This window comes from Macrosteles quadrilineatus, unplaced genomic scaffold (genome assembly GCF_028750875.1).
Source record: "Macrosteles quadrilineatus isolate MER2022 unplaced genomic scaffold, UCM_ALF_1.0 Scaffold_4__1_contigs__length_99947679, whole genome shotgun sequence".
In the NCBI taxonomy this organism is placed as follows: domain Eukaryota; kingdom Metazoa; phylum Arthropoda; class Insecta; order Hemiptera; family Cicadellidae; genus Macrosteles; species Macrosteles quadrilineatus.
In genome coordinates this window covers 43,887,637-43,897,690 of record NW_026542597.1, presented here as the reverse complement: position 1 = coordinate 43,897,690, position 10,054 = coordinate 43,887,637, and the positions used below count along the sequence as shown (strand labels likewise).

The 10,054-nt window shown below is 34.5% G+C and overlaps 1 long non-coding RNA gene across 1 annotated transcript; it reads left to right on the top strand.

The window, feature by feature from the left end:
* Nucleotides 1–3,202: 3,202 nt before the first annotated feature.
* On the top strand, nucleotides 3,203–9,102 carry LOC128991322 (uncharacterized). The gene is made up of 2 exons (XR_008490629.1): nucleotides 3,203–3,324; nucleotides 8,851–9,102. It is a non-coding gene; the product is annotated as an uncharacterized LOC128991322 (long non-coding RNA).
* The last annotated feature ends 952 nt before the right edge of the window (nucleotides 9,103–10,054 follow it).

Genomic DNA, 10,054 nt, shown 5'->3' with positions numbered 1-10,054 from the left:
AAGGCTAATTGCAACAAGTAATTAACTTTTTGTAGACTATCTTGATTGTAATGTTTTATTTTGTTGTCTTTTCCTAGAGTATTTAGTTAAATCCTTGTTACGTATATTTTGCTTGGGTATTGAATTATAGCTATGGGTGCAGTGTACGATACGAGTTGAAGTTAACCACAAAACTAATATGGAGAGCGCCAATCAGCCACTACAGTTAGTGTTTCCATTTGCATACATTTGATATTCAATGAATATTCGTAATCTCTTAGCTACTATCATAACAAATCAGTCCTAATCAACAAGTGTAGACTATACCTTTAATATTCAAAAATATACTGGTAATATCTTAATAAGGTGGTGAAATATTTAAAATTAAAATTTACAATTTTTTTCTTGTGTGTTCCCTATTTCTAAGTCATTGGGTTTACAAGGTAACAACCACCAACAACAACAACACCAGTGTTGATACTATCCAACATTGATCTTTGGTTAGTAGTCAGTAGTCATAAATAATTGATAGCATAATATACAATTGCTACATCGTATTAAACGCTAATAAATAATGTCATTTCTTGTGGTTATAAGAAATGACATTATTTATAAAGGGTTTACTTATAAATGTAAATGTAATGCTATGGGGATTATAAAACGTAATACAACTACTCACATCATTAAAATTTTGTATTTGAATAAGTTTTCATCTTCTTATATGTAAAAAAATCGGTTTTCTTTTCCGAGATCGTTTGGCTCTTCTACCCGACCGATTTTCATGATTGAGGTCTCAAATCAAAGGTATGCACGCACAAATTTCACATCAAGCATCGGAATATATTAATATACAGTCCTACTTGGCTTATACGTAAACGAGATTTGCTCCCTAGACAAGCTACTAAGTAATTAGCAGTGGTGATGTTGAGAGACTTGACCAGACTTGAGGCCTCGCCAGACACAACACTTAGTAGGAACTGAAACTTGGCCACACTTGAGATACTAGCAATTTTGTAGACACTTGAGTTAAATAAATTTATAAAGCTAACCCATTGCATAGGATTTCCGTCTAATTGTTTTAATTCTCGCTAGAATGGGTGCAGTTGAACCTCCCTCACTAAGAGCCGAGGAAGTATTTGGTTCATATATTAGGTCAAGATATTCAATAATACTTTCTATCTTAACATGAGTATCGTTGGTTGCGCCATGATCATCAGACAACTCAGGAGCTAAATATTCCAAAACTCGGTTAAGATAACCTTCAAAGTAGGTACACGTTTTGTTAGATTTTTTTAGCATAAGCCGCCACCGATCTGTAATGCACTGTAGTAAATAGCAGTTTTTGGGCAGCAATAGCCTGGACAGCAATGACAATTCTTTCCAAGTCTTGCCTTTTAAAGTGGTTTAACACTCAATTAAAATATACTGTAGCAATGCCAATGTGACGTGTATTATGAATTGTTTATTTTGGGGCCTCAAATGGGTGTCTGCACCGCACCGATCAGCTGAGCATGCGGTAGGGGGGAGGAAACACAACGTCTGCGACAATGTTCGGTGTGTGAGGGGGGATAACCTTGTGATCTGCGAACATTGGATCGCGTCGGCGCATCAACGTTGAATGCAACACTCTGAATGTGGAGGAGGGGCCACGCTTATGATATTGGTGACGTGATCAAATAAAGAATGGCTGATCGAGCACCGAATAGTTATAGCCAAATTGCAATATCATTCGAGTGAATAATTATTAATTATTACAGAGCTTTTAAAAGACGGTCAGGCACTTTTCACAGTTTTGGTTAGTTGAATAGTGAGTTAATTAGTATGAAATGTTTGTTAATGTCCATAGCGTTGTCCATTAACATCCAGCTCGAAGGACCATCTAAATGGGGCGTAAAATATGGTAATATAACTCACCAAAAGTCCAAGGGTGACTAAACAGCCCAGCCCTGGACCAAGGTACACCATAGGAGGCACATGGGAGGAAGCCGTTGGTGGATGGCAGATGACGAAGTCTCGGGCAGAGGGTGGCCAATTTGTAGATTGTTTAGTGATGAGGGGAGTGTGCACATATTTTGCGAACACTCGTTGTGGGGAATCCACTAAACACTTTACACAAGTTCCGGGCATTCACGGCGAAGACGCGCGGACCAACCGAACGGCTTGGCGGTGGCAGCGATAAACTAAGATTTAAATACCTTTGAGTTTGACTTCCAGAAAGTTTAATTGTTCGAGACGAACGACTGAAGAGCGGTAGAGAGTCCGAAAAGCGGGTTTAAAAAAGTTTCCAATGAGAGAATGAGTAATAAAATATGGTGCAATGTACTTATTTACCCAAAGACATTTCAACTGGACATGATTTGGGGAGGGGGAATGGACGCTACCTCAAATTTCTTAGAGGGGTACCGCAAATTTATCTACGTCTATGTCAAGATCAAGCCACATTTTTGGACCTATAGGATGCGTCCTGTGCTACACGGCCGAAAGTGTGTATATTTTATGTAGGCTTGTGTAAGTGAGAGTCTAAGATTTGATATTACTTTCCTTAATCGGATTGAAATGCGATTTAAAAATACAGATTTTTCTTGGAAATAAGCTATCACTATTTGAACAATAATTAAAATAATAAATATAGTAATAATTCATAAATAAAGAACAATACAGGTTGGCTGAAAACTAACTTGCACCTTTTATTTATTTTTTAAACAATTTGAGATATTTAAAATCGGTGTGCGACAACCTTCTTACGTATAAGGGGCTACAATAATTATGGTTAATTTGGAAAATTCTGCCTTTAGGGGTAGTGGGGGTAGGGGTAAGCTTAAAAATCTCAAGTGGGAAGTATAGTCGACTTTGGTATAATTTTAGAGGTCTTGATGAAACTAAACAATCGACATAAAGAAAACAAAAATCAGACCAGTGATAACAAAATATACACTTTGAAAGAACTACTTGATCCCTAAGGCCCACAACTAGTTTGCTTTTAATATTGAAGATTTTCGGAGGTTCCTGCTAGTTGACGAATGGGGTATCTGGACAGAATATAAAATATTAAGTTAAACATATTATTTGAATAATCTCAATGATATGATCTGATGATTTGGTTTCTCAAAATGCTAACATAGTATGTTACAGTTTTCACGTGCACAGTTAGTGACTGCAATTTGAAAGCATCAATCATCATTATAACACATGCTAGTCAAGTAAATTGGTCCTTACATCTGGGCCTAGTTAGAGTTATGTTTCATGTCAAACTGAGCTCTTGTTCCAAAAGTTTTACATTGTAAAAGTCGCTTTACTACCAGCATATCATGTATTTGATCAAGTCGATTCTCTTGCTACTAGTGTGTAAGTACATTTACAATATGTTTGTACTAACTTCACAAATATTGATTAACATAAGTGATGGGTAATACTAGATTACTGATTATCTGTAGCAATACTATAAAAACACCCACTTTGTTAATTAACATCAGAAGATCCAAAGATTCATTTATTTAAAGAACATCAGAATAGTTACAGTACTTATTGTAGAAACTAAATAAACACCGTATATTGTTATTGTCAAATAAACGTTCATAAAAATAACAGTGCTACTACTAAACATATGACTTTGTCTGTAACATTACATTGTAACAAATATCAGTGCACATAAATGAAGAAAATAAATATGAAAACGTAATTAATTAAAATAGGATTATTTGTGAAGCAGGCTTACCTGAATAGAAGACGGTCACAACTGCTCAAGAGATATAAAACTTTAACACTATATACACGAAACGTTAGCCTATTTACTGTCACTAATAGCATTTTCATTGATGAATGTAATTTTCAAATCATATTTGGTGGTGTTGTAGGCACTGTAAATTATGTCAGTGAATTTCCCATATAGGGAATAAGCTATTGCCGTACATGGTAAGACCTGGTCAAAATTTACTTTTTTGGTCTGATGTCCACAGATGCAAAACACCCCAAAAATAAAAATTCATATTTATATGCCAATTATTAGGTCAATTAACAAATAATAAATCATCTGATTTTAACGAAATTAAAAAAAGTGTAAACCTACATTTACTAAAACGAGTTCGTGAACCAGCATGATTGGACTTTGGAAACGGGTTTTATGGGGTAAAAATTGGGCTTTCTCCATTTTAATTTCCAAAACATTAAGTTATTGCATTTCTTATGGCACATTATTTTATTGTATTTTTTGCGATTGATAGTTATTAGTTCAATGATTAAATGCTTATGAGTTCTAATGAAAGATTTTTCGTAAACTATAACACCACCGTCCCACGCAGACAAAGCGAATTTCCATTTGGCTTATTAGATTTCTACAGAAATATTTATTAAATCTGACAAATTTATTCCCCAATCAAATAGGTTTGTTCTTTTCTTTTATCGTTCACTTAGGACATTGCAAATGATTACGCTACACATTGCACCCTATTGTAAAATCAGAATATTTTTTGTTTTTTTTTTGCACTCGACTGCAATTGTGTTTTTAATTAATTGATGGTGTTATGCCACATAGTAACTTATATTTGACCAAAGGGAATAATATAAAACAGAGTTACCATTGACTATTTACATAACGGTACTCAATACGTTCATACAACCTAAGTAGCATCATTGAGTATGGTTAGTGTTTGGTTGTACGCAGTTTACCTTTGTTACTTTTAATCAATGGTAAGGTGTAGCTATTTTGTAGTGTCTATAATCAATGGCAAGTCTGAATCTAAATTACATGATCTATGGTACGGGTGGAATTAGACTTAAGCCAGCAGTTTGTATATGTTGATGGTTTCATTTAACAACCTTAGAAACCCCGATAATCGTATAGTTCTCCAAGCATCCATAGCCATAATCTCCGGGACAATTTTAATCTTTCAGTGCCACGTCACTCTCTTTTAGACAACTCTCTTTCAAAAAACTTTCACTTCAATACATTAAAACCTTTTAATTACCTCCCTCTCCCTTTGTAAGCCAAACAGGAAATCGAGAAATTCGGGAAATGTCTAAAGTCCATCTTGATAGAAAAGATCTGCTACAGTGTCCGGAGATTTACTGGTAGTCTTGGTATCAAATCAAATCAGTTTTATTCCACAATATATACAAAATTTAAAATTTTTCAAAAAATTAAAATACGAATATACGAGAGGTCTCACGAGAGGTGTCTCAAATTGATTACGAAAAAAACGGCTTAACGTAAAAGGATGAAATAAAATTATTTCCCGCTAAATCAACCTCAAGGAATAACATAAAAATATTTTTAACCATTTCCCAATACAGGGTGTGCCAAAAACTTAGGGTCACTAGTTCGAATCTCGGAATTTTCAAATGTAAACATATGTCATGTTATACATAATTTAAAAGATATTAGATAGACAAACATTTTGGCGAAAACAGAAATTAGTTATCTTTTTCCGTTTCAAAATGGCGGCAGGTTTCTTGGAAAAAGTCTATATTTTTTTAATACTCTGTGTTTCCTATACCAATATATTTATCCCTTCTCCGGTTGAATTTTCTTACTCGTTATGAAATTAGCTTTACTTTAATATGCTACAAGTAACGGTTTTTTGAAATTATAAAATAGGAATTAAAAACCCTATAAAATCATGTGCCACTTGACATATGTTGCTATTTGAAATTTTTGAAAAATGAGCATTTGCAAATTTTTAAAAATAATCTTTTTGGGATTTTATAATTTCAAAAAACCGTTACTTGTAGCATATCAAAGTAAAGCTAATTTCATAACGAGTAAGAAAATTCAACCGGAGAAGGGATAAATGCATTGGTATAGGAAACACAGAATATAAAAAAATATAGATTAAAAAAAAAAACTGCCGCCATTTTGAAACGGAAAAAGATAACTAATTTCTGTTTTCACCAAAATGTTTTTCTATCAAATACCTTTAAAATGATGTATAACATGACATATGTTTACATTTTAAAATTCCAAGATTCTACCTAGTGACCCTCAGTTTTTGGTACTGTACACCCTGTATTTGGAAAAAGTTAAAAATATTTTTACGTTATTCCTTGGGGTCGATTTAGCGGGAAATAATTTCATTTCATCCTTGTACGTTAAGCAAGCCGTTTTTCCGTTATCAATTCGAGACACCTCTCGTGAGACACCCTGTATATAGTCTTGAAGCATTATACAGTTCATTGTTTACGTAAAATTAAAGTAAAATTAAATTTACAAAGTTATAAACTTAAATACTAGTTGAAATATGTTTGCTCCGGCTAGAATAATAACTAATGTAATAATGGAAAGGAGTTTGCATAGACCTCAGTGGTCTGTGCGTAGACTCGAGTTGTTAAAAATTATAATTTTTGAGCTAATTTGCAATTAAAGAAAAAGTGTTAAATTAAATAAAAATTTACTGTGTGCTATGGGAACGTGATTTGAAGATCATATACAAAAAGGGAGTAAATATTCATTAAAATTTTTATCAACGGAATTGTTTTATGGGGAAGCCAATAAATAGAATGGAAAATAATTATGTTGGTTACAAGAGTTTGCAGAGGTCCTGTCCGTCCAGTGTTGTCAGACAGTGGCAGGTCGCCTGTTATCAGTAGTGATAAGAGCCTCGGCCTCTTCATCACTGATATCCAATAACCATCTATTAACTCGATTTTTGAATACACCTAATGTAGGGGAACTAAATAACTGAGTTGCTCTATACATATTGGTATAATTCCGGAACAAAATATGTGCTATGTAGAAACAATTTGTTTTTGAAAAGGATTTGTGCTGCTGAATAGTGGAAATTCCAATTCTATTTGCATATCTTGTATTATGAACGTGGGTTATGGAAGTAAAAATTGAATTAAAGTTTTGAAATATAAAAATTAGAAGATCTTTGATAAACAATTTTGCAATGGGGAATGTTCCAGTTTCATGAAATAGTAAATCTGAGGGGTATCTTTTACACTTTTTGAACCCAGCTTTTAGGATAGACTTTTGAACCAGAATCAGACCTGTGAGATGTGAACTGTACGCCCCTCCCCAAGCTAATATTCCATAAGACAAAACCGACTGTACATATGCAAGATATGTTGATTTAATTTCTTTAAAACTGAGAACATCACTTAACTGTCTAAATGCAAATATAAGTTTTCTAGTTTTATTTTGCAAGAAACTAATATGCTCTATCCATTTCATATGTGAGTCAAAAATTATTCCTAAATATTTATATGAGTTCACTTTCTCTAAGGTCTCGCACGAACAACTGTTATTGAATTGGTTGAGACAGCTGTGAAGATCGAATTGGTTAGGTTATAGTCAGCTGTTGACGCGAGAGAAATTGGCATAAATTTTGTTTTTGAAACATTAAGAGATAGTACATTTTGGTCGAGCCATTTTTTTACTAATTTAAAATTTACTTTATTGAGCTTTACTTTTTACACCTTCCCATGTCTTATCCTTAACATAAATCAACGTGTCACCTGCACAAAGAAGCATTTTTCCGAAAATTGATGATTTAGAAATATTATTTATATACATTAGGAATCAAATAGGCCCAAGGATACTCCCCTGAATCACCCCATAGTCAACAGGCACCTCATCGCTATTGACTCCATCTACGTATACAAATTGTCGCTTAAGCCGGGTTTTCCTAGGCACGGAGTCGGCCAGCGGAGAGCGGACAACGGAGAGCGGAATTGAAATTAACATGGCATTCCGCTCCGCTGCTAGGAAAACAGTAACATTAAATTACCTAAGACAAGCTGAGTCCGCTCTCCGTTGTCCGCTCTCCGCTGGCCGACTCCGCGTCTAGGAAAACCCAGCTTTATCGCTGAGGTAGCCTTTGAACCATGAGAGAGCGTTCCCCCTAGCAGTTAATTTTGAAATTAGATGCTTTCTGTCTACACTATCAAAAGCTTATTTGAGATCTAAAAAAATTAATACTAAGCGCAGATTTTCAGATGGAGCATTAAAAATTTCTTTGTTGATATGAATAAGAGCATCTGTAACATTTTTATCTTTTCTGAACCCATATTGACAGTCTGCTAGGATCTGATTCTGGTTCAAGTAATCTACCATCTGTTCCTTAACTATTTTTTCAAGCACCTTAGAGAATGCACTCAACAAAGAAATTGGTCTGAAATTATTTTTGTCTTTGTGCGAGTTTGATTTGTATCGAGGAAAATTTGCCAATTTAAACTTGTCCAGAAATATTCCACTAGCCAAACTTTAATTTATGATATGCAATAATGGTTTAGAGAGTGAATTGATGTTATCTTTGAGAACATCAGCCGAGACACCATCAAAACCGGGGGCAGACCCACCACGTAACGAGTAGACATGTCTGATAACGTCGAGTTCAGTCACTGTCTGGAGTGTAAACACAGTGTCCTGCCTGTAATCTGCGTCGTTGATGATCGGCGGACCACTGCTATTTATTGAACTGGCAAGGTTAAATACAACAGAAGCGAAAAACGTGTTAAAGTCATCAGCTACACTCTTTCTTAAATCAGGATCACTCCTGGATATGTTTGGAAGATATTTCTGAACTGAAAAAGGGTCTATCTTATTTGATCGCCCCGCCTGCTCGTTCACAACCATCCAAAAGCCATCAATAGGGGTTGTGTGTCACAAGAAAAATCGCATTATATTATTTACTACTTAATTTAATTTTATAAGTTAAGACTTGGCCAATGCAAAATGGTTGTTATTCTAGCTGAATAAATTACTTTGACGTTGTATTGACGCTGCTTTGTCCTTGTAAGCCTACCTCCATAAAAACTGATAAAGGTGCTGGAATATTGTACATTGCACATTCGAAGCTAATAAACTTAAATCAAATACGCATTGACCTTGTTAGATGTGAATTTTTCAGAATTATATGAAGGCTTTGGTTTCAGGTTCGTTCTGTGGCGCATGTAAAGAGGGATTCTACACTTATTCAACACACAACGGCCTTGCTGGCTATGTGGACGGTCCTTGCCTCCTTTGCCTTCAAAACAATGCGAATGAAGGCACATTTAACTATGAATGTAACAATGGCCTCGTGTGTGTGGGCAACCGCGGTTCATCGTCACGTCTATGTAAGCAAAAGGACAAACAGAGCTGAGCTGTAAACCTTGTCTGGCAACAATAAACAAGGTCTCAGAGAATCTTAAAATTTATCTTCATACCTAACGTATTCTGTCATCTTATTTATTCATAAGTGTGTACAAAAGTATTGTGTCCGATTATTGACCAGAACTAATGTCAAACTGGATTATGGTATACATTTTGCAAAAAATAATAAATGTTTAAAAAAGTTAAAGTCATAAAAAGATTTATTCTTAAGAAGGTAGGAAAACCACCTTCACAGGGTATATACCACATCTATATATGAATTTGAACGGATTGTGTTTTTGGTCTCTGGGGACATATAAAAGAAAAAGGAAATCGGTCCCGGATCCAGGTCTTATCATGAGACCTCTACGGTAAAAGCTCATTCCTTACATAGGGAATTCGCTAAAAACAATACACGTCAAAAGTACTTTTTAAAGTGCTATAATAATTGTTAAGCAAACGTAGCATAGACCATAGCTAACCACCATAGCGTTGCATAGTAAAATATAGTTAGTTTTATGCACACACTCGTTTTAAGTACATTTACAACTTAAAATTCGGATGAGGGTAAAAAGTTCTGCTATGTTAAATTATTAACATCACAATAACTCATCCTTTACTATACTCTGGTTCGTAAGGTTACGGTTTAACACAAGGTCTTACACTAACACTTTGTCTCTTAGTCAAAGTCAAAACTTTCTTCTTAGAAATTTATTTTGCCATGTATCTAATGAAAATAAATATATTTTATACAGATAGCACTACTTAAAAAAAATCTTAAATTAAAACAATTATCTTATAAAAGAAGTCTATTTCAGCTGTAGCTGTAGGTGATGTTGCATCAAAAGGCAGGTACAAACCTTTAGACAGACATTTAAGTAGTTGTCTCTCAGTATATTGCATATAACAATACCATTTCATTCATCACTATGACAATAGGGGCTGTAATGTGACGTCCTTTGTAGTATAAGAAGGAAGTGAAGTGAGAAACCAACGATGAAATGC